We start from the raw sequence: 26,282 nt of genomic DNA on the forward strand, positions 1-26,282 counted from the left end.
CCTATAGCCCACTATTTTACATCAGGTTCAAATTGCTGGACCTTGGGATTATACTAAAAAAGAAAGTAGATTATGTAAGTCTCAAGACTTCTCTAGCCAACTTTCATATCTGCTTTACCATTCCCAGAAAGCATCTCATATCAGAAGTCTCCAAATTCTTTTGGTCCTGAAAGTACATTTTGGTATCTGAGATACTTAGATATGTGTTGTAAGCTGCCCTGGCATACTGTTATGGATGCCATAACAAAATGGCTATTTTGGAGAGCCTATAAGTTATAAATGACAAGCAACTTAATATGAAGCAGAGGTTGAGGTTGATCACTGAGTTGTTGTTGCTAGTTGTGAAGTCATGTCCGACCCATTGTGACCCCATGGACAACATTCCTCCAGGCCTTCCAGTCCTCTACCATCCCTCAGAGTCCACTTAAGCTCACACCAACTGCTTCAGTGACTCCATCTAGCCACCTCATTCTCTGCCGTCCCCTTCTTCTTTTGCCATCAATTGTTCCCAGCATTAGGCTCTTCTTCAGTGAGCCCTTCCTTCTCATTAGGTGGCCAAAGTATTTGAGTTTCATCTTCACTATCTGGCCTTCTAAAGAGCAGTCAGGGTTGATCTCCTCTAGGACTGACCGGTTTGATCGCCTTGCGGTCCAAGGGACTTGCAGGAGTCTCCTCCAGCACCACAATTCAAAGGCCTCTAAGTACCAACCACATATATGATTTCACATCATCTCATCAGCTTACCTTCCCATAATACATCATAATATCAATTTAATAGAATGAAAAGTGAGAGGACAAACTGATGGCAAACAGTTACAATTCACCAGTTCAAGAAAGCATATAATCAGTGCTAAATTGATGAGGAAACTCTTACAACTTCTATCTGCAAAAATTCGCTGAGGATTAGGATAGGATGTTGGTACCTGTTTCAGGTTGGGTGCAGACTAGGTGGACAGGATAAAGCACATTTTTTCTTTCCATTGTCAGAAATTCATCCTGCACACTTGCTATACCCATCCACTACTTGATTGCGGTTTTTCCCTAGAGACCAAAACAAAACAAAAACAAACATAATGTAACTGTAAAACTGTTTTACATATTAATTTGACACATATGCAGCTATGTATGAAAGGTCCATTTCAGCAATACACAACATCTCTGTATGTACCCAACATATGTATACCCAATATACTTTTCTTAGGATGAAAAGGGGTAATGAATCCCTCTGTCAATACTAGAGGAAATGGTAGAGAAAGAGAAGATGCCCTGCTGGTGTATCCTTCCCTGTTAAGCAATGGGTGCTTTTTTTCTGGTTACTATAGAGACAGCATATGATTGTAAAAGCAGCTGCTTAGCAGCTGTGGCCATTTAAGAGAGCAGGTGGTAGGCAATGAGGTCTTTGCCAAAGGGAAGTCTCAATTTTGGAAGGATTGGAACAGTAAAGAATTCAGAATGTAAGCAAACGAAGGGGACAGGATAGCAAAAATACAACCAGCTTTGTGTGTGCGTGTGTGTCAGAGAAGGCTTGGGAGATCAGCAAGAATGTTGATGGATGCAATCCCAACATGGATAGACAGAAAAAAATGCTAACACTCCCAACAGTGAGTTTTCTTCCATCCAAACAAGCATAAGATTGCATGTTATAAAACAGCACATTGAAGATCTACATTTTTCCAAGGTACTTGCTCAAATAAACTGGTTAAAAAATCAACATGTTGCATTTGTTCCATCTATCAACTGATCCTCTCAAACTTGAAAAAATGATTATGCTACAAGCAGAGTGAAAGATCAACAAAGGGCAGCATACAAGAGATAAACAGAAGATAAGAATTATGTTCAGTAAATATTTTGAGCTCTCTCTGTCTCATTCACATATATACATACACAGACATTATGCACATTTTGATACATGTTACACTAAGGCATAAAATCCCCTGGGTTTATGAGTTGATCTTTCCTGGAAGATGGTACCTTCAGAAACCTGAAGATTGTGAACTGAACATGGAAAGATTATCATTTGCCGGACTGGCTAAAGTAAAAGTGGAGACAGTGGGAAAATGCTAACAAATGTTTGGAATAGTCTTGGTCTTTCTGAAAATTCAGAGAACTCTCTGTATGCTCTGAAAAGGAAAAGGAACAGATGTCAAACTGAGATGGGGAAAGTTCACCTAAAGCACTTTGAGCCATGGAATAATACATTCTTACACAAATGCAGCTTAGATAAAAACTGTCTAGAATAAGGATAGCTGAGATAGATATATCATATATATAAAATTATATGCAAGAATAAATAATATCTCCCAACACTTCAGACAATGTAAGATATCTTGCTAATAAAATTTGTACTTTTTGGATGCGTCTGTTGAGTTGGGCATTTTTTTCCTGTGGGGGAAAGTATTTGTAATCCCCAAAATGTATACATTTGAATGTGTGTACAAAATATATGTGGATTTGAAAATGTGCACAAATCCACTGTGTGCACAATGAATATTTTCATTTGAAGAGGTGCACAAAACTGCTATTCTGAACATTGGCAAATGTATACATTTAAGGAATTAATTTAATTAATGTGTACATTTTGAAAATGCACACATAAATATAGATGATTTTCTTAACTGGAAAAAGGCTCAAAATCCAATGTAGACCTGAATCAGAATGAGCTTGGGTAGATACGAGTAATCATTTCTAGGAGATCAATCTTGCCACATTTACCTATGCTACAATGCGTACAATGCTACTTTGAAGGGAAAATTTAATATTCCCCAGAACAATGCAACTATGTTGCCACACAGTTTTTACTCAAAACAGAAAGGAAATAAGAAATGCTGTAAATACTCTAACTTCTTTAAAGCTGGGAATGTGGTACCCCTGGATCAAAATTTGGTAGAATCATTGCAGGCACAATCCTGTACGGCAGCCCTGCTAGTTGAGGAGCTATGACATTTGTTGAAAGTCCAAGTACATAACCTGAATGCCAGATATGCCAACACTAAAACAGATGCAGTGACAAACATAATGTGCTGAACAGTTTTAATGGTGAAGGCCAAGTAACTTAGAACACTGTGTGGGACTTGGGTAGCACAGGAAAGGAACATACATCCAAAAGTACAATACATTTTATCACATTGTTTCACTCTCTTTCCCTTGCAAATTTCCCTGCTGCTTTCTCTGCCTTCCTATTAAGGCAAATTTAAGCTTTGATACACTCACGGCCTTTTTTGAACAGTCTTTTTGAGAGAATGGCTGCCAGTCATTTTTGCACAAAAGTGGACATTCCAAACCCTTTGTAATGCATAGAGAACACTGAACATTTTTTACAGCATTTCAGATATTCAGTCGCTTGACCTTTAAAAACAAGAGTCTAATTATGGGACAGACTAAAAGTAAGGACACCAAATGCTGAATGGCCATCGTTAATTGTTGGAAAACATTAGGAATCATCTTAAAATTGAAATACATGCAAAAGTGCATGTGCAGTTTTCACACACCATTACTCCACATGAAAATCTTACATCCCAACTGGTTTGGGGGACAGCTCTTATGGTGCTTAACACAGCAGAACCTAGGGATCATCTCCAAACAGAAAAAAGGAGCAAACACCATCAAGAGATGACAGTAGTCCATCTAACGGCAACAATTACAAATGTGCTAGGATTGTGTTGGGGAGGGTATCTATCCTGCCCACCCCCAAAACCATTGAAACTGAACAGCAATAGGAAAAAATGTAATGATACTAGTACTCATGAAATGAAGAGCAGGAAATCCCACATAGCTTGTGCACCATACATGCTTGTACATTCCAAGAAGCACTTTTTGATGCATGTTTCATAGGAATGACACCAACCTGCCATATAGCTATGATAAACAGGTATCATTTAAATGGTCACAGGAATACATTGGAATGGAATGGAAACAGTAGCCTCACAAAAAGGAGCAGAAGCTTCCAAACTACGTCCAAACATCTAATGAGCCACAATGATTCACGGTCTACAGGAACAGCCCCTTCGGCTGCATGACTATGAAAAACAAGTGTTGTTCCAAATGGCCATAGGAATACATTGGAATGTGACCAGCAGCCTCACAGTAAGAAAAGCGCCTTGTGTAATTATGGGCTACAGATCTCTTACCTTTGAATCTTCCATAAGTCTGTGTTGCATACATATTCCACAGCAATGACCCTCTTTCCACATAGCCATGAGGTTTATGAGTCCTTCAGAATGATCAGAAGGATGCATTAGAAGGACACCTGCAGACCTATAAAAACAGTGGGATATCCCCCCCCACACACACACACCAATGCTCATAGATGATAGACATAATCCCTCTCCCATCATCCTCCCAATGATGCATGATTTAAAAATCCCTCTTTCCACATGGCCAAAACATTCTGGTGTCTTTCATAATGTGCTAGGGTGATACTCCTCCCCTCTCAGGATAAAAGACAGGGCGGGGATGAGTAGGTGTGTGAGTTTGGGTGTGGGTGTCTGATTTTGAGACACCTATGTAAACAACAATAACAGACTATTAAACTATGTGTGTGTGCATACACATGTTAAATAGATATAATTAACATGATTAATTAACATAATAGATATAATTAAAATAATTAACAGTAAATTAAATTTTATACACACACCCACATGCTCACATGCCACTATTCATTTATTCATTCTATGGCCATTCTGAAGGACACATGAAAATCATGTCCAAGCAGCAGAAATAACCCATCCTCTAGAACATGAATCAAATAGCCTCTTCGGAATTTGGGGGGCATGAAATAAACCATATTGGCACCGTAAAGGTTTTGGCTATTTCTGGTATGGTTAGTACCACCAATTCAATGTATTTTATGGACATTTGTAATGGCATTTTATACAATGCAGCTGTTCAGAAGGTTCAGGTTCACTGTGGATTATGCATCAAACAGTGTTTGGAGCACTAACTTACGGGGCATGAGCAATTTGGGGCTTTGGAAGAATGAAAATCATGCTAGGTGGTTTTTGCAACCCCACTCCCCTGTACACATTCCTTAAACATTTGAAATTGTCCCTGTTGTGTCAATATGTTGGACTGTTGCCATCCTTCCCCCAGCCCATATTATGTTGTTCCATTTGTTTCTCTGGAAATGATCCCTAGAAATTTATGTGTTATGGGCTATAGATGCTGTTCCCTAAAATTACAGGGGATGTAAGTATTCTCAACAGAAGTATCTGTACATGAAAAATAAATTAAAGCATGTTGATTTGAACATGATTCTTAATATCCTGTAATGATTTCCTATAGTCATGCTGCATGCACAATGCATTTCTTGGGATAGTCAAGGAATTCATTTGGGAGTGGGATCCCCTAAGCTTGGATCCCCAGACTTTGCCATCCAAATTTCTGGGGGATCGTGGGGAACTTTCCAGGAATCAAGCCCCATACACTGCAGAAGTGCACTCCCTTTCTTCCATGCCCCCTCTTCCAGCTGCTGCTGGCTGCACCAGACACAGAAGGTGGTTGGCCACCATGATCTACTGTCTTTAATCTCTTTATCCCTGGCTCATAATTGCTGTTTTCCATTTCTTTACTGAGCATGTGCATATCTTCTCACAATTCTTAAAGAATTACCTTCATGTCAGTTTCATCAGGACAGAATACTTAAACAGGTAAGCAAGGAAATGGAGGGAAGGTAGTTCTGGATTTAATCCTAATTGGGTTCTCTGGGACACAGCATGAGATATAAATGTTGCTGAACTGATTGGAAACAGTGACTACAGTGCTATCAGATTTAATAAACAGATAAGTTGAAGATTGCTAAAGAGGTCCAACAGAGTTGGTTTTTTATTTTGGAAGAAGAAACTTGTCAAAAATGAGGGAACTGGGGTGAAGAAGGTTAAATCCCTTTAACATACTTGAAATTACTCAAACCCACTGTAATAGAGGCACAGATAATGTGCATACCACAAGTGAGAAAATGCAGTATAAAGTCTGAGAAGTCACCAACAAGGTTAACACATGGAGTCAAGGAAAGCATTATGAGAAGAAAGCTTGCTCCAAAAAATGGGAAATCTTGCCAAAATCTGGAAACCGAAAGAGAGATATAAGCTGACAATACAAAAAGCAAAAAAACATTTTGAGAACCATAATATTCACAACATTGAGTCAAAATAAAGAATTATTTAAATATATCAGAAGAAAGAAACCAGCTAAAGAAGCAGTTGGACGGTTGGATGATAAAGGAATTAAAGGAGAATTAAAGGGAGTTATAAAGAGACCGCAGAGAAGCTAAATGAATTTTTAAATAGTTCTTACAGCAGAGGATGCAGAAGAGATACCTGTTCCTGACTTTATGCATTCTGGAAGGGAGTCAGAGAAATTAAGGCAGATACTAAAAACAAAAGATTAAATTTTCAACTTTATTGGCAAACTCTAAGTCAGGTTGCAGGTTGCACTCCAGGTTGCATCTGTTCTAGAGTTCTTAAAGAACTCAAACATGAAACTGCCCACCACCTTACCAAAATATTTAATACATGCCTAAGAACAAACTCTTCACCAGAGGATTGGAGAATGGCCAACATAACACCATTTTTTAAGGCATCCATGGGGATCCAGGGAATTACAGGCAGATTAGTTTAATGTCTGTTCCGGGTAAATTGCTTGAAAGTTGTGAAAGAAAACAGTTCTGTAAAATAGAAACCCAAACAATTGCAATTGGTTGCAATTCAGACCATCAGTCCTTTATTGGAAAGTACTGGACACCACTATGGGAGAGATCTCCTGTGGGTCTACCCACAGGAAGATGTCTGCCCTCCCACATCTTACACAGGCTTTTTATAGTTAAGAATATAGAGAAAGTTTAGAGTTACAAAGGTTGATTGTGAATATAGTTAGTCCAGAAAAAGAGGAGGTACTTTAACCTTCAGTGACCCAGGAATAGCACCTCTGGCTTGCCTGGATTGAGCCTCAGTTTCTTGGCTCTCATCCAGTACATTACATTGCATGCAGTTATACACTTTTTCGTTTTGTTTGTTCACAGATCACATTACAAGTTTAGAACTCTACAGACTTGGACAACAGATTGCATTCAAGTCTGTTTGATTCTGGAGGTGTTAAATTGGTTAATCCTTATCAAAACTGGATTAAAATATATGTCTCATCTATCCCAACTGTTCCACTACAATCCCCAACTGGGAAAGTGGGAATACACTCACAGCCACTGCAGTCAATTCTCCTGCACATAGAGGGTGCTCAGGCATCAGCACCGACTGAACACCCATGTTGCATTGCCTTCTGTTTCTCAGAAACACCAATTATAGGTGCAGGTTCAAGGACTATACCTGCTGAATGTTGTTCATTATTTTCTCTGTGTGTCTCTCTTTTCTCTCCGCAGGCTGTTTTTCTCTATATCCCACTCCATGCAATTCAAGCTGTTGCTTCAAGGGACATTTACATGGTTGCTGCAGCTAAGTCTGTGCATCTTGAAACCTCCATTACTGACAGTTATGAAGGTGTTCCTAGCTGACACCATAAGAGGGCACATAACTTCTGTGCTGGTCTTTCTCAAGGTGCTGATCAAGACACAGAAGCCCTCTAAGGCAGGGGTCAGCAACCCGAGGCTCCGGAGCCACACGTGGCTCTTGAATCCCTCCGCTGCGGCTCTGTCGCTCAAAACACGTGCCGGCACTGCTGCTGATCTGCGACTGAGGCTCCTAGTTACAAAATACCAATAGGTGATAATGAGGCATCCACTCAGGAATGCCGAGCTAGCTGGTTAAGTAAATTGTTACATTTCTCTGCTATTGTGCAGGGAAAGAGTGGAACAAGCTTCCTGCAGGCTCTCATATTACATGAAATGCTGCTGAAAAGATTCTCTGTCCCGATGTAATCTCCTTCATCTGAATGTTAAAAGCTGTGCTTGGGACCTGTCACAATTCACAGCACTTGACTGTTTATCTGCTAATCAGTCACTAAACTCACCTATATCTCCGGCACAGCTGCTGATCTGTGGACCCGCACTGATTTACTGAATTCCCCCCACACCCACAACCATGGCCAGGCAAACCATGGATAAATCAAAGAAAAGAAAAGTTTCTGAAGAAAACCAAATGTTTAATGGTACATGGGTAGATTCATTTGCTTTTACTGCTGATGAACTTACGGGGTTTGCTGTTTAATGCATGCAGCCCTTTAGCACTGACTTTGACTCTGCAGGAAGCTGTTCTCCTATTCAAAATATATGAAAGGAGTCCTACTAGTTTATAATGCAAGATTATAAATAACAGTTTTTAGTGACTGAACAAGAGCTGCAGCTAAATCATAAGGAAGATATAGATCTACTTCCTTGTTTTAAGAAGATTCTTATAAAAAATCTAGCAACATTATTACAGTGGGAGAGGGATGTGTGTTCAATATTTCACCAGACTATTATTTAGGGTATTGCAGAAACTCGACTTACTGTATGAAAGTATCAGTTAGTCCTTTTTTATTCAGGTTGACAGCTGACTGCACCCTCCAGTACACGTGATAAAAGAATGAGGGCACACAGAAGCAGGTGGCATTTTTGGTTTGCTGCAGGTGGATGATTTAAGTTCGGCTTTTCATTTCATAAATACGAGGAGGACTCAAATAGACATTGAGCATTTTATTTGAAAGTGACCTTCAACCCAGCGTCTTTTTTTTCGGAGTTCAACATGTTTTTGTTGCATGCAGAAATAAAAATTTGTTTTCTCTGTAGCAGTTCATTGATTTCATAAATGCATCACACTATAGGTTTTTTATACATAGCATAAAGGTAAAAAACGATATATGCAGTGCTTTCTTCATTTTAGATGTCAAAAGGGTTTTGCAGCTCCCAGTGTTTTCTGTGGGAAACAGGTCCAAATGGCTCTTTGAGTGTTAAAGGTTGCCAACCGCTGCTCTAGGGTGACCATTTGGAAACCCTGCACATATCTTTCTGTATCCACATAATGTTGAAAGCTTATTAGAGGCATGCCTCAGCCATAAGCTTTTACAGATCTGGCACTTCAGAAAATGATCCAGTTTGATTCAGACTGATTCATAAGTTGTTCTCTTTCAACCCAAGTCAAGATTCCATCATGATTTTTTTTCAACAAACAGAACTTGACTACTACTTCTTCACCTTCGCTTCACCTTCTCCTCCTCCTCCCAGTCTTAAACATGGATGAAATTAGGGACCATTGGACCCCCCCTTGTGAGCTTAGAAACAGCAATCCAATCCTGGATCTGACTCTTTTCCCCTTTCAGGCAGTGCAGAAAGGACTCTGCAGGTTGCCAGGGGAGGAGGAGAGAGGGTATTCCAGTCTCCTCTGCCCCTCTGAAGTGCAATCATAGAACCCCTTCTACAGAAATCCACAAAGTGGAAGGATGAAGAAGCAAGGTCTGTCTCCATTGCTCTTCCTTTTCTGTATTGGACAATCATACACTTCTGTGTTGTGGAACTTCATCAAAGTTGTAATTCATAGGACCAAAGTGTAACTGTTCAAATAAATAGCCTTAATTATCTAGTCCCACTGAGTAGTTAATGTCCAAAGGACCACAGAAAGGTTTACATAAAGGCTGTTCAAAGTGACCTATTGTGTACATTCATCAGCAGAAAGGGGTAGCTGGCTCCCAGAGATGGCCCCAGACATGTGGGAATTGCTGTAGTAAGAAACCAGTTTATCTGCAGTCAAGGTTCATGTAGTCAATTCTCAACAAGAGAATTGTTCCGCCAACAGCAGTTTGACACTATATTATCACTGATGTTTCAATACAGCTGAGCTCAGAAAAGGACACATTGCTCTTGTACTGTCCTTGGAGTGATTAGGTCCAAAAAGTATGTCTACTATTGAAAAGTTGATGAATGCAACACTGAGATGTGGGGTCTATCCCCCACCTTTTCCTAAGTGTCAAGTAAGTTAGTTGTTCACTGTATAATATCTGCAATAAGACATGGACAATTCAACTAACTAAGGGCGCCATTCAATGTACATTTAGACAGAAGAATGTTCTAAAACTCCCAGAATGCTCCAGACAGCCATGTGCACTATGATTTGTTACAAGAAGGACACAAAAATCAATACCTGGCTTCTCACTAGATTACTTTTAAATAGGAAAATTGCCTTTTTAATCTTGGTCATATTTGTTTTTGGAGTTATTATGGGCTTTAATTGTTATTGCTTGTGTTTTACTTCTGAAGCACTCAGCATAATTAATATTTCCATTAGTACATACTTAGATAAAAGGGTTCCATGTAAGGTACCAGAGTGCTGCATCTTGATGGCCCCATTGCCAAAATATCTCTCCTCAGTGCTTTCTGTGAGTGGGGAAAGTGCAATGAGTAAATATATTAAAAAACACAATGCTGGCTCTTAGGGCCAGGAGTACTTCTTCTGACATGTGCTGTATCAGGTTCACCCAACAGCTGTGCCAATGTATCTCCATCCAAAATTGATAGTCAGATCCCAGATGTTTCTTGTACAATTTGCCAGCTGCACCACCGTGCTCCAAATTTCACTGACAATATAAACAAACATGTACTCATAATTATGTTGAGAGTATCTATATCTATACCTATCTCCCAACTGTCAGTTTTAAAGCTGGAAGTTCAGAACTGGATGGCTGTAGCATTGCCGTCCAGTTGCCATCAGTGCTGTAATCCTATTAAGTAAGGCACAATGCTGAAAGAATCAGCATAATTTAATTTGAATCACATGCCTCCTCCAAGCAGTTATTTGGAGAACTCAGAAAATGGTGCTGTATTTCACTTACCAAAATTAATTCAACACCATTAATTTACTTCACGTTTCATATGAGAAGCTACATCATAGAACCTGCTTTTGACAAATCCACTAAATAAATTCCCTTAAGCTATAGCCAAAGAGTCAATAAAATCGAGGGCTACATTTGTATTAATTGTGGATTTTATGGAGAAACAGCTTACCTTAGATGTATAAATGAGAAAGTCTTAATCTTTTATTCTTTCTACTCAGTGGCCTTTAAACTTTGGGTTTCCACTTAGAGCACCTACCAGGTGTGACAACTGTATTGACATTTGTCATGAAAAGTGCTTTAACTGCCACCAGCTTTCAGCACCTAAAGGGAGATTTTTTTCCCAGGCACACTTAAAAGGGAAGGCTTCAAAAGACCTTAAAGCCAATTCAGTTAACCAACCAAAGAAGGAGAGGGAAAATTACAACATTAGCATGAAAATATTACAACTGTAAGACATACAATTATGGTAATTTACAGAATTAAAAAAAAATGAAGATACTTCTGAGAATACGACACAGAGAGAAATTCATCATAGACACTAGAGCCTTCTACTCCATAAGCAATTGCTATTGGGGGTTGCAGATTAGGTGTTCTCATGAAGAATTGCTGCTGATTAAAGGCAAAAAGGCAGAACATTATGAATAGCAAAATTCTGGGATACACTCCTGGCTCTCTTAATTTTACTTGGAGCTCAGTGTCTGACTTCAGAATAGCCCAAAACATTGGATAAGGAAGGCAAAGATATGGAAGATGGAGAAAGCGGTAGACTAAATATTGCCGTTTCTGGAAGGTTTCAGCCCATCGAAGGAAGGTCATTTATACTGTCTACAGCAGGGTGAATTGAACCTAAACTAACAGCGCAATCCTTGGCAAATCTTCTTAAAAGTTAATCTCCCATTCATTGGAGATTACTCACAGATCAGTGTGTACAGCAGGGTGGACAGATGATTTTCTCTGTAACTCACATCAACCCTCACATTGACTATTCTGGCTAAGACTGATGGAGGCCATGAGATGCCCAATGCATGCACAGAATTTCAGATTTAATTAGTTGCACATGAGTCCAATTGAAATCAATGGGACCAGTTAGTCATAACTTAAGTCCCAAATTTATCTATGGAGACAAGGAGCAGAATTACATGATCCTATGTAAACCTCATTTTCTGTGCAGCTTACTCTCAGGCAAGTATGTGCAGCATTACACTGAATCCACCCTGATAGGTATAAAATGGCCCTACATAAAAGAGCCAATTCATGAACTAGATTCAGATATATAAGCCAAGGAGATTTATTTATTTATGACATTTCTATGCCATCCCCATTCCAAGTGGAGATCTGCTAATTAAGTATGAAGAGAAAGGAACTGTATGCACAAATGGGTGCTGCACACAAGAAACCCATCCCCAAAAACCCATGTGCATTTAAAAACATTTTTAAAAAGATCCATGCTGGATTGGACCAAACACCCATCTACTATTCATATTAGTGGCCAAGCAGATACCCACAGGAAAGCCACAAGTAGCACATGAATGCTAAAACACCATCCTATCCCAATCCCTGTATAACTGCACATTGGTATACTTCCTCTGATATTGAACATAGCACAAAGCCATCTGGATTGGTGGCCATTGTCTAAATTAGTGGCTGCCACTACCACTTGTGACAGTAGATTTCATAGTGTGAAGAACAAATCTCTTTCTACACATCATGCAATTGGAAGTTTGCATGGTTTGAGTCCAGACTGTACCAGGCAAGCTGGTGCTGTTACTATTCCATTTGCATTTAACAAAACAACTCACCACAAGACAAATCTGAAAACACATAGGGGAACACAAACTATTGCAATGCAGTGACTTGCCAACAATGTGATCTAGATTCTTTGTAAAATGTAAGTGAGTAAAGGATGGAAAATTCAGATAATGGAGAAAATTGGTGGTGATGCAACCTGCATTTTCCTTGTGTGAAAACTGCTAAGAGAATGCAGCTTTGTGTATGGTTCTTACAGAACTCAACCACAGAATAGAAATGGAATTGCTAAAACAAGAAGGAAAGAATAAGGAAGGCAAATATCAAGAACAGAAAGAATGTGGTAGAGAAATACCACCGCAGTTCAGAGAGAACAAATTTCTCTTGCGTGCTAAAGGGAAGAAGAGGAGATAAGAGATTATATGAAAAAAGAACTGTAGGTATGAAAACAAAAAAAAGTTGGAATTTGAGTAGACATGGTAGTGCAGGGGGAGAGAGAGAGAGAGAGAGAGAGAGAGAGAGAGAGAGAGAGAGAGAGAGAGAGAGAGAGAGAGAGAGAGAACATGCAGTATGAAATGCAGAAAAAGAAGAAAGGTTGACAGAAAGGAGGGCTAAGAGCAGGGAAATTGAAGAAATCCACTATGTATTTAAATGGCAAATAGGGTGATTTTAGCCCTTTACAGACATTCATTTTTCTACACAGAAGATGGCACTTTGATCACAACAAAAAGTCCTCTGCCATATGCTTGCAGAAAGTCTGCAAGAATTTTCATAGAAGTGTATGCCGAGACCAAAATGTGTTTCAACAAACAATCACTGCAAGGCACTTTTATAGTTTACATGTTATTCAGGCTTACTAATGTTGGTCTCTGTTGGTGTACTATGCTGGAAGAGTTGACTCAAGCCTTCCCAGGGCAATTCCATTTGAGGAATCCAGTGCATCAGATAGGTCTGCAACAGTGATCTGAACACTAAGTGGATGCTTACCATATAAAACCATAAGAAGGGAGGGAGGGAGGAAGGGAGGGAGGGAACACCAGAAGATTAAGCAGTGGCAGATGCCTCAGGACATTATCTAAACAAAATGTTTGAAATGTGAATTACTAGAACTCTGATTATCTTCCATGCTGACTGAGTGGAACATTTCCCTGAGAATGACCCCAAGGGAGCAAGTAGAATCCTCTAATGTGAAACAAGAACCAAAATATATCAACATCAAAGGCTTTGCTAAGTTGGGAGCTGACAGCAGAATCAGGGAGGTATCCCCTTTGTAGTGTGGGGACATGTAGGAACAATTAAATATTAACTAAGGGGAAAATTTAGCAAGCCAAATGCAAATGACATGCATTTGAATAGCAGAAACAGACTGAAACAACCTGAAAGCTTATTTTCTCTCGACTGTACATTTTTCAAAATGTTCAGTATTCTGGTGGCCCTAGGGGAAAGAGTTCTCCAATTGAGATTTTTGTTGCTGTTGTTGTTGTTGTTGAGTGTGAAATATTGTTTTCAGTTTTGAAGGGATTAAAAGGATAGGCTAACTGGCAAATCTGTAAATAATTTTATCAAGGTGTTGACAAAATAGGGTCATTTTATCTTTCTTTCTACAATTGACAATGATTCAATTCAACCTGAGATTAGCCAAATTTTACCCTTTACAGTCACAGTCCTTCCTTTTCTTCTATTTTAGATGACCACCCTTATGAGCACTGGCACATTTAAATAGCATTTTGAGCTTCTGAGTATACTGATTTGAGCAGATTTGAGGCAAGAATTCTTCTATACTCTTTGATCCTACCATGCCTACCACTACTGTCTTCCCCTTTTGCTATCTAAAAATCCAGATTTTGAATACCATTTCAAAACCCAAAATGCATTAACCAGTTTTAATGAATTTTTGCCTCTCATTTAAACTCTAGATTATGATATCTAAGTGGGTGAAAGTGGTTTCCTGCCACAGTTTTGTCCCTCACCTCTACATATCCTGCCACACTTAAGTTCTTCCATATTTCATCTAACCCACTTTTGTGAATGATATTTTAATTAAGCAATTAGTTTTTTTATTAAGATAATGTGATAATTATCACATTATATTTTGAATAGTATTTTTCACAGTGCATAGTTCTACTGTGGATTAACTGCCACAGGAAATAGTGAAGGAATTCCCTATTTGAATAGCTTTAAAGGGGGACTGGACACATTTATGAAGAAGAAGAAGGCTATCAATGGCTCCTAGCCTTGTTGGATATGTGATACTTTTTTACCAGAGGTGGTATGCCTGTGTACATTAATTGCTGTGCAGCACAGGTGGAGCATTTGTACATGTCCTGCTGGAAGGATCCTATGGATAACCGGTTTTCTATTATGTTTTCTATCATGTAAATGGATGGAGCACAGGTCAGATAGACATGACTGTCCTTATGTTTTCTTCTTACATGTTAAGCCTAGTTCCACATAAACTTTTCTTCTAATATTAGGAAAGGGGCAGATATTTTTAGGAAACCTCCTACTCCCACATACCTTTAGAGTGGTATGCCCTGACTAACTCACTTTAAATTATTCATTTCCAGATAGGACTATTTTTAAAACCCAAACAATTTATCAGATGTCTGTTCCCAAACTCAGGTAACTTAAAAAGATGATTATATCCTGATTTGAGGAATTCACCATAAATCTCTTCTAAAAACTGCTAATTGAGCAAATATCACTAATGAAAAAAATCATGTATGCACAAAACATTAGATAAATTTACCATGTTATAAATCATTTCTACATTTTAATCTATAAAATAATAAGTATTGAATAATTGAAAGAAATAACAAATAAGATACCAACCTAACAATGTTAACTTAATTATTATTAAACAGAGGATATCAAGAATATTGTGTTTTATTTCTGAAAAAAGGTATAATTTTGATATAGATATATTTAGGAATTGCCTAATGGTTTGGAATGAGTATGCCACAGTTTGGAATGTTGTGGGAGTCTAATTATATTTGTAATAGTTATAGATTCATATTCATTATTTAATTGTATTTGTGCCATTTCACCTTTTTCTATTTTGAAGAATGCAAGCATGAAGCTTTGGATGTGTATTACTACTAGCACAAGTATAAAAAGGGAGATTTCCAAATGTACCTTAACCAACAATTTATACAAAACAAACTTCTGTAGAAAGATACTAAGGACACGATCCTATGAAAGTTTATACAGAAATGACACTGAGCCAGAGTTGTTCCATACAATTTAGACAGATAAAGTCCATGCTTGTCTTAACTACAAGAGCATACTGTAGTTCCAGAAGATAAATCATATCACAATGAGCTCTTCTGGAATTTATTCCAATGACAGCAACCATCTAAGGAACTTGGGACACTCGCCATTTAATCAAATGAACAAACAACAAATAATCAACAGAATGCTTTCTTTTCTTCCCACCTAACATGACATTTACACTGGCTTGCAGCCCAGAACAAGCATATTTACTCTTGCACCTGTGATAAATTCAAGACTGAAATCTTGTGGCATGTTAGGACTTGAAACGGGAAGGTGAAATCTTTAAACATAATGGATTTACAGTAGAATTTTCAAACTGTATGCCATGATAGTCTTTGAAGTGCTGAAACTTATTTCCCTGGTCCTTCAATTGTTAGGCTAGTCAAATTACATAATTCTCTATTCACTGACATGCTTCTGGGGTCTGCAAATTCTTCTGGCAACACTGGCTATCACTTTAGATAGGGTCAAACAGGGCCCCTTCCTTCCTTGATACAGGAACTTGGAGAGCAGCAGTATTAGTAGAACACAGAAAAACATAAATCACTATACCTCACTTGCTACATTTTTAAATTTCACTGCAGAAGCACCTACAGATTGTTCTAAGGATGGCCTGCGCAAGCAGCTCACTGTTCACAATGTTTCTGGTTCCACTTATACTTGTTCTCTGATTCTAGGGAAAAACTCAAATACCTGGAACAAAAGTATTATAAATATCCTCAAGCACAATTAATGTTTAGGCTCCAGTGCTATGTAAACTTAATCAAAATAAGTTTCACAGAACTAAGTGGGTCTTACTTCTGACTAGATATGCATAAGATCGAACTGTCAGTTTATTCTGCTCCTCACACTTGGGCCTTGCCAGGAGGAAGAAAAAAAAATATGAAAATAAAGTTATTCATATATGGCAGGTCTACTTCTCTTCTAACAAAAATACCTGATTCTACTCTCAATAATCAGGGTTTACCCTTGGATGTATATGTAAGAGCTCATTTTTGTTGATTGACAAAATGTGTGTTACTGTTTTAAAAATCATATGCTAATTACATCTTGGTTTTCAAATTTGGCTGATGGATTGTAAGGCATGACTGATGAACAATGTTAGTTCAGTGGTCAAATGATGTAGACCACAGTTAAGCATGTCTATTATTTATTTATTTAAAGCTTTTATTGTTTTGCTCTCAACAAAGCATTATACTTTTGGTTAGATTCTCCCTCACTGAGTATATGTGTTTATATTTGTATTATTTTACTTTAGATTCAGTATCTAATACATGAGTGACATACTTTACCCACCTTTAATGTATCCAACACAATTAATTTAACCTTATTCTTATATTCAGTGAAAATACTGGGGATGGCTGTAAGAACCTAGTTAAAGAAAAGGAATAAGATGCTTGTCCTTTCCCAAAGGAAGAGTAGAGTCCCTGTAATGATTATAGCCACTGGCTGTATGACCTAGTTGAGCAAGGGTTAAATGTTGACAGAAGTGATAAAGACATACTCCTTATTGTAGGAAGAGAGTGTTGGGGGCTTAAGGACTTGCACACCATCTAAGACTTGGATAGTTTAATTGTGTTAATCCAAAATTCATGCATTCTTTATGTCTTGATAGAGGCTTTGTAGAGAACTATTCAGAGGCCTACACATTTGAAAATGAATGAATGAATGAATGAATGAATGAATGAATGAATGAAATAGGTGTGCTTCAAGCTGAATTGGGCAATGGCAAGCAGATGGACTCATCTTACATGTGATGATGACTAGGTAATGAAGAAGATTAAAAACATTACTATTAGGCTTAATAGTACAGTGTCACTGATACCAACAGATTCAGGTAAAGTGCTTTCCATGAGAGTAGGTGAAGAAATCTCTCCTGCTTTAGGAGTCTCATAGACAAGCTATAAAATTGAGGGCCCTATTTGGACAATTCATCAATGAGAATTTTCATTGATGGTTGTACAGCAGCTTACTAGAAGCAGTGACAGGAACAACTTTCCCTTTTTCAGCCTTTGAAATGCTGCTTCTTTTACTGAAGTTGCAAGCAGCTGAGAGTGAATCCCACTGCAACCTATTTTATATCATGCCATAGCAGGAAGGAGACACACCTACTGCTTGAACCAGCTGACAGACAGACAGACATACAGACAGACCAATTCCACTCCTAGTAAGGCCCACCCTTGAGCATTTCTTCAAATATACCTTTTGAAAAAATGGGTTAGCACGTTTTTCTCTTCCTGTGTTGTCTTTCTCCCAAACTCTCACTACAGATTTGAAGAATCATTCCAAAAAAGCCTTCAGAACAGCACCACTTGTCCTTCCTTCCTTTCTTGGAACAGTTTTTCAACTTTTCCAAAAGTTGTTCCCCGCTGCCCCAACTTCATTAAAGTTAGAAGATGAGTGCATTGATTTAATCTGGGTTGAAAATGACTAAAGGGACATTCCCTTTCTAAGCATATTTCAAATGACATTGTATAACATTCCATATAATATTTCTGCAAAGGACATTCTCAGCAAAATATTTTTAAAAATGAAGAGGCGGGGAGAGGAGAAAGTGGGAGGGAAGGGGAAGAGAAACAAAGCGAAACAAAGCAAAAAGAAATGGAATGAAACTGAACATTATTGCTGTCCGAAGCCACACTGGGCAAACTTTTTTTAAACTAAAAATGTTCCTTAATACTATACCACTATAAAGACATGCTTCTGCTGGACCAGTGTGTTTCTCGTTTCCCTTTTTCCAGGGATTTATCAAGGCAGGTGAGTACATCTATAATTAAGATAGGGTATAGAAAGGCCTGACAAATGATGCAATTCAATAATTGACTTTATAACTTCTTATCATTAAAACAGAATTCAGTCACAGTAGGATACAGAGCACAGAAAGCCAGACAAGCTCTAAAGAAAGATAGCAGGTAAACAAACAAACAAACAAACAAACTTATCAGCCATGAATTCTGCAGTCTCCTTCTGCATCAATTATATGCTGAAATAATATGCATTATTATTGTGGCTTGACTAAAGAGTTATAATGTAGTGAGGGTGGGGGGAAGGTGGAATTTTGATTATCATTACTGGAACATCCACTTGCTTTATCTGATCTGATATCTGCATCTTTGACCAGAAGCTACACAGCACATTAAAGATAATTGTTTTCTAATCTCATTTCATCAAGTTAGCAAAATTGCTTTCTACCTGAAAAAAAGTAAAAGGCAAAATACAACAAGGTTATTGAAATACAAATAAAATTCTTCAGGAGTGTCATGTGTTTGGTACATGAGTTACACCAAGAAGAACTAAAACTATAACAAGGACACTATCCAAATTACCATAATCTTAGTTAGGAAGAATTTCAATACCATATTTACTAAACATTTAACAAGGAATGTTTTGTTGCAGACACTTATTTTCAAGGACTCCCACAGTGACTCCAATTATGATAGCTCCCAGTCTATTAAGAAGCCTTTTATACTGCATAAGCAAACAGCTCTTTGGGGAGTACCTTTATGTAAAACACAATAATAAACCTACTTTGAGCATAATTAATGTTGATGTATGAAAACATCTTCTTTTAGAACATGTTCAATGCTTTTAAAAAGTATTATAGTTTTGTATTGGATGAACAGTAAAACAAATGTTATGAACAGAATAGCTTTGTTTGCTCTCATCTTTGGGAAACCCTCTGCCCCCTGAATATACATACAGTTTATGAAGTATAGTTACTGGGTGAATGAACTAGACCTTTGGTTTAACCCACCTGTTTGGCATTCTGTTTTTGTTTTTCGGAAACTGTGGCATTCTTCTGGAACACATTGATAACTTTATTTGGCATGTAGGTCAATGAGTTAAGAGTCACATGAAAGGAAATGTATAATCCATCAATACATCCAGTGGTACCCTGCTTTATTTTTCTATGACATTTTCCTGCTTTTCATCTACAATGTTTCTGCTATTTTTCTTCTGACTTTATTCTAGTGTTGTCTCATATCTCTTCCACGGTCTAACTCTTTCTCTTTATAAAGAGAGAAGTTTCCATTTTTCATTGTCATCATTTTATGGATTTTCTCATTTAAGAGCAGACCTGAAGTTGAGCATCTCATCATTATTCTGATGAAATCTATTGTTTTCACCTGACACATGGCCAGATATGTTACAGAACATATTTATAGTACTTGTATGAATTCTAGATCACAGATGGGCATGTTTCAGCTAAAATAATGTTGCTATCAGAATTCATATAATTTCCCTTTAAAAGTCCACATAGCATCCTGAAGTGAAAGTACTGAAGAAGTGGTTCCAGATCAGGCATACTTTATTCGGTGGCCTCAGTTTCCTCCCTGTCCCCAACCTTTTCAGTGGATGATGGTAACTCCATCAATCTGGACTGCAGTTGTGCTCACCCAGCTGATGAATGAAATTAATGAAAAATCTTGTTTGGTAGGTAGAACAGTACAATGGTTACAGAACATAGTATCATGTTAAGATTAAGAACGAAAGACAAATGTGAGCAGTCCCCTTCCAAGAATATCATGGTATTCTATACATGAACTTAACAGGTTAACAGCAATTTCTTATGGCCAGTGACCAGCTTGTCCTTAATAAACAATATACAAATAATGCCATAGGTTAAAATATTCCAACTATTAAAAGACAAAATAACAATAAGCACGTGATATTAAATAGTTTAAAATGCCAGTTACAATTTCTAATTAAAAATTTAAAACATTGCATACAATATCTTTTGGATCTTGCAAGCAGCTGCAAAAAACCTAGCATAACAAACAGTTAGCTGGGTATTGGTGCCTATAAGGCGCTTCCTGGCAACTTCAGCATCAGATATGTCTGCTACCTTCTAAATAGATGAGAAATAAACTTGGCCCACATTTCTAGATAAAACCAACAGTAAAAAATAACATGTTACATGAACTTTCAAAAATTCATGTTTAAATCATCTAAAATATGTTGTGTGATCCTTTCACATTTTGAATGTGATCCATGTCTTCCTTCAAATGAATGGGGACAACCACAGAGATTAAACATTCAAGATCAATAATAACTGAAGAGTGAGTATGAAGACTATTTCAACCCTTGTTTTATATAAACATTCCTATTCATCCCAAATTTTCTTTTATTTTTCCTCCTGTAAGAAGAAATCTATATGTAATTGCTGGCAAACACTCTACTTTCTGGGGTGCTGAGTAGCAATTATGTGAAATCATAGACATTTATTCTCCCACACCTTCTGGAAAAGTAACTTTGAAAACCAGCACAGGTGTCATTTTACCATGTTCCTACTGAAATATGTGTAATAATTTATATGTAGTTTTTAAAACACTGGTGAATGTTTAGTGTTTTGCCAGAGGTGACACAAACTATTCCTAACAGAATTGTTCTTTTTGAATGCTACAGAAGCTTGCTTCAGCACAGATCCTATACATTGCATAGATTTTTTTAAAAATTATATTTTATATGTCCCTTTCTTATTATTAGCCATAGATATTTCCATTTGCAATTTCATTTCCAGGGTGCTACATTTCTATAATGTACTCTTTCCTAATTTGATACGAGAACCCACGCATTTCTAATGTGCAAGCCCATGACTTTTTTCCCTTTCTTCCACACAGTTCAAGTTATGACAAAATGATAGTGGGTTGCAGTCTAAAGCGTATTTAGAATGAAAATAAAAGACTGGTACTGGATATATGTTTGAAAAGGAATTTGGTATGAAAAGCCAAACAAGAAGATCTCAGATCTTGCCAAATATATATTTTTTTCACATCTAAGGACCAGATAATCTGCTGTAACAGTGCCTATATTTCACTTATTTATGCCTGGAATGATACTGTCAAAAAACCTCAGTGCATATGCAGTCCCAAAGGTGTTTTCTAAGTCTGTATTATCTTATTGTAGAAGAATAGTAATCATATTTAAATTATTTTACCTGTAAATTCAACAATGATTAATAAAAAGGAAGTAACTGCAAAAGAGAGCATTAAAAGAAAGAAATAATATGCCATAAAACATATGGCTACACTGAAATCATTTGCATAAACTTTAAAATACAAATAAACATTTAATATTTCCACTGTAAATGCCATGTGGCTAAAACTTCATGAATCTAACTTTTGGGGTATTTTTAGATCCCAATCTGAATTTCAATATATTTACAGAGTACAAACTATCCTCAGATACCATTTTTTATTTGTTTCATCACAGTGTTTTAAAATACCAAATACATCCAAAACACCCATAACACATAAGACAGAATGTTTATTTGACTACATATTAATTTCTGAAAAATCAGACAACATACTCTGGCATTTTAATTTTCAGTTAGAAAGCATAAACACAGTGTTTTCGAGCTAAAGAGCCAGAACACCAACATGCACTGGCATGAACTGGAACAAAAACATATTTAATTTTGTATCTCACAAACAAAACCACTTCTGGCAAGGCTAACCTCTTGCTTAAGGTAAGGCTATTGTTTGACCAAATCTTCCACAAATCATCTTCCAGTCTGTATAAAAGTAGATTTTAGGTTTTAGTTCGCACAAGTCACTTGAGACTGAATCTTTCTACAATCAACATTGAATCAGCATAAGAACACTCTTCATCTACCAATCAGCATAATAATTGATTTCAGGTTTTTAAAAGGTTTCTGGTTCTCAGTTTTTGGATGTGGGAGGGTGTCTGTTCCTGAAACTCAAAATGGAGTTAAATGATCTGTAGGAAACTCAAAATGGGAATTTGTGCTCTAATTCATTTCCCTTGTGTGGAGTAACAAGACTCCATAATGACCACTATTACGCAAATTTTAGAATATTTTATGCCCCAAGTATGTTTGGTTTCTGTAAATAAATATGTGAAAGGCAGGTGACTCAAATGTGGGGACATAGTTTGATACTATGTGCTATGCCAGGTAATTCTGGGGAGTAATATTTCTTAGAAGGTGGTTGCCCACTAGATTGCCTCGAAAGGTTTACAATCTTTTGTTGTGGTTTAATGTATGTAGCCAGAATGGACAAGCCCTGGTTTTGCAATCGCAGAATCAGACACAACATTAGAAAGGAAAGTTTGTTCAATAAAAATATTAAAGCAGGCACAAGCTTTTATCCCAATGTCTTGACAGCAACTAGTCCTGTTGCAACCCAATCTTACCCTCTATTTCTAAGGAGATGACGAGCTTCCTGCCTAACACAGAGAGAGGGTAATGTGGGGTGGGGTGGGGATTATATGTGGCAGGAAGGATGCGAGGCTGGGGCGGGGGGCAGGCCTGAACTTGGACCGTCCCTCTTCCCACTATGATCAAAGTATGTCTTTGCTTGCATTCAGAGCTTGTATGTGTCTCTTTTCTAAGTCTCTCATCCTTTACTATTTCTTTCTGCAGGTGTGTCTGTGGGAAAGATGAGTTTCCCAGACTTGTGCTAAATGTAGAAAGGGTGCTTGATTGCTTCTTGATGATCATAACTATTGTTTCTATGGGTAAGAGGTGAGTTCTTGGTCTTTGTTTGCTAGCTGATTTTGATAAAGTAGTTTCAGAACAATGGGACATCCTCCCTGTGGGAGTGTTTTGCCTAAACCTAGGGAAAATGCCTGACATTTCCTCCATCAGAATTCCAGCATTCATTCTTATTTCACACTTCAGGTCCTTCTTATTTCACAATTCAGGTCCTTCTTCCTGAATTCAAGACTATCCAACATGGTCCATGCCCTGAAAGTCTGTTCTGGCCTGAGAGCTTATTATTATGACACTAATATTGATATGTACATGCATTGCATATGCATTCGACAATGTCCTCTAAGAACTAGATTGTGCACCTGCTTATGTGCAAATTTTACAACAAAATGTGAGCCTAGGATGTGAAAGTCTCCCCAGGATTATGGAAGAATTAATTTAAGCAATCAATAAACTGAAATAAGAACTCATAGCGTAAGTGGACTCTGGGGGAAGGTGGAGGACAGGAAGGCCTGAAGGAATGTTGTCCATGGGGTTGCAATGGGTCGGACATGACTAACAACAACAACATAACAATGATCACTTCGGCAAATGGGGCGGCATAGAAGCTTCCTAAATAAATAAATAAATAAATAAATAAAAAGATACTTTTAAATGTAGCAAGAGCAGTAAGAGCTTCACTTACTGAATGGAAGGTGGTGCTTATCCTTACAAGCATTCAGTATAACTGCCTTTGCAACTGGAAGGGCTTTCAATGTCCACTTTTCCTGTCTATCTGTTAATGCCTACCAGATTGAGTTCTAATTTAATGTAACACCCACTATTATCACAGATTTTTCAAGAACAAAAATTTTACAATCAAAAGGATGTCAATACATGACACACCCATATTTATCTATTTATAGCCCACTTTTTTCTTACAATGAACACAAAACAGCTTACAGCATTCTCCTTCTGCTGTTCCCAAGCTTATCCCCCCAACAACAACCCAATGCAAGGTAGCTTGGGCTGAGAGTCTGTGATTGGCCCAAAGTCACCAGATTGGCTCCATGGCTAAGTGGGGACTATAGCCCAGGTCACCTGAGTTTCCTTCTTGGGCTCTTAACCACTACACCACACTGGCTCACATCATGTTTCAATACCTCAATTCTCACATTCTTGTGCACTGTGGCTAGTAGCACCAGCAGCAATTTTCAGCATGATGGGAACTGACATTACGCCAGTAATCACTATGTATCTAGAAACTATATAATTTGGAACAGCGTCCCTCAACCTAAAGGGTTCTAGATGTGGAAAACTACAATTTCCATTATCCCCAGCCAGCATAGCTAATGGCCATTGGCCATCCTGACTGCCGATGAAGAGGTCATAGTTCAATAGATTCAGAGGACATAAGCTTAGGGAAGGCTAGTATGGAAGTATCACATGGGATGCTCCATTTTGTTTTCAACAATACCTACAGAGGTAGAGCATCGATATAGGTGATTTTCCACATGATGCCTCTAAACAATGCGGTTCTATATACAAACAACTTGCTAAACAACATGTCTTCCCTATGCTAAAGCAGATGTATTCAATGGTCAGGTATCAGTCATGTATAACCACCACTTATTCTTTTCAATAGCCATTTGCAATATCTCTAAACAGCTTGGTCTCTAAAATTCTAGCCTAGCAGAGATGAGCAGATTATCCTGTTCCATTCTGTAGAGTTTTGACATTTCATTATTGCCTTCTGAGGCATGGTTGGTGACAATGCATATGAAGTTTTCTCAATGGCAGGACCTCCACATGGAACCTCAATAGTTTATGTTCTCTTTATTCTCCACCCCACCCCCACCATTTGCAAGTATTTTTTGTTTCTGTAACATTAGAATGATCGGTTATTATGATTATTATTGGATTTTCATAATATGTAAGACACTTCAAGCAGGGTATAAATGAAACAAATAATAAAAAGACAAGCTATTGAGCTGCATGGGCCTGTTCTCTACTGAACCAAGCCAAATAATCAGGGGGCTTTTCAGGGGGCTTTTTCAAAGGCTCCTTCTTTATTTGTGTGTGTGCGTGTGTGTGTGAGCATGTATGCATGTAAAACAGTGAGTGTGTCATACTTGGTACCCAACACAGGTCAATATTCAGTCAGCATGGTTGGTATATCCAAAAGTAGCATGTGTAATGCAATTACCATTTTAATCAAGGTCTCAGGATATGTCTTTCCTATTTTCTAGACACCAGCCAGCTATTCCTGAATGATTTAACTGCTATTTACATACCTGAGCACAATGCTAAGTAGTCCATCATTGCCGGTTTTACAGGCCTAGCCTTATCCATTATTTTAAAACATATCCGCTTGCACTAATCACCTTTAAAAGCAATGTCTAACTCATTATTTCTCAAACCATTTGGGTCCCAGTGCTTAATATTCTAAAAGACTTTTTGAATACAAGGTCATCTTGAGCTAACCATTTTTTTCTGAATGTAAAGGATATTTATATTCTTAAAAACACACACACTCCTGCATACATTGGGAACTTTTCAAGTTACTTGCAAAAGACAAGGATGTCTGCTCAACTACCTTGCTGCTTAGCTTAAGTTTTATGCATTACCAAAGCAATGCACATTATTTATGGTGGTGGGTGGACAATGCATAATAGGAGAGTTTGCAACGGTTTTGGGGAGAAATATCATACTTCTCTATAGAGAGACATGGCCTACACCTATCAAGAGACACCTTCCAGGAATCCTGCCTGTGATTATTGGTTCACACAGTATTAGAGTGCATGTTTTGTTTTCACTGCAACAGAATCCTGCCAAAACCTTTCCCCTAAAGAATTGCAGCCATTCAGTTCCATGGGGAAAAGTAAGAAGTGAATTTGTGTAGCCCACTGTGATTAACTAGATTCTGACAACATGATAATTCATACTCAGGTTGAATCATGGGTTGCTGTTGAAATGTGGGTTATGAAATGTCTGAACACAGCTAAGATAACAAACCGTGGTGAATAGTAACTTACGTTTCAACAGCAACCCATCTGACTCTCAACCCACACTCAGT

This window comes from Varanus komodoensis, unplaced genomic scaffold (assembly GCF_004798865.1).
Source record: "Varanus komodoensis strain SLA01 unplaced genomic scaffold, ASM479886v1 scaffold4, whole genome shotgun sequence".
NCBI classification, from domain to species: domain Eukaryota; kingdom Metazoa; phylum Chordata; class Lepidosauria; order Squamata; family Varanidae; genus Varanus; species Varanus komodoensis.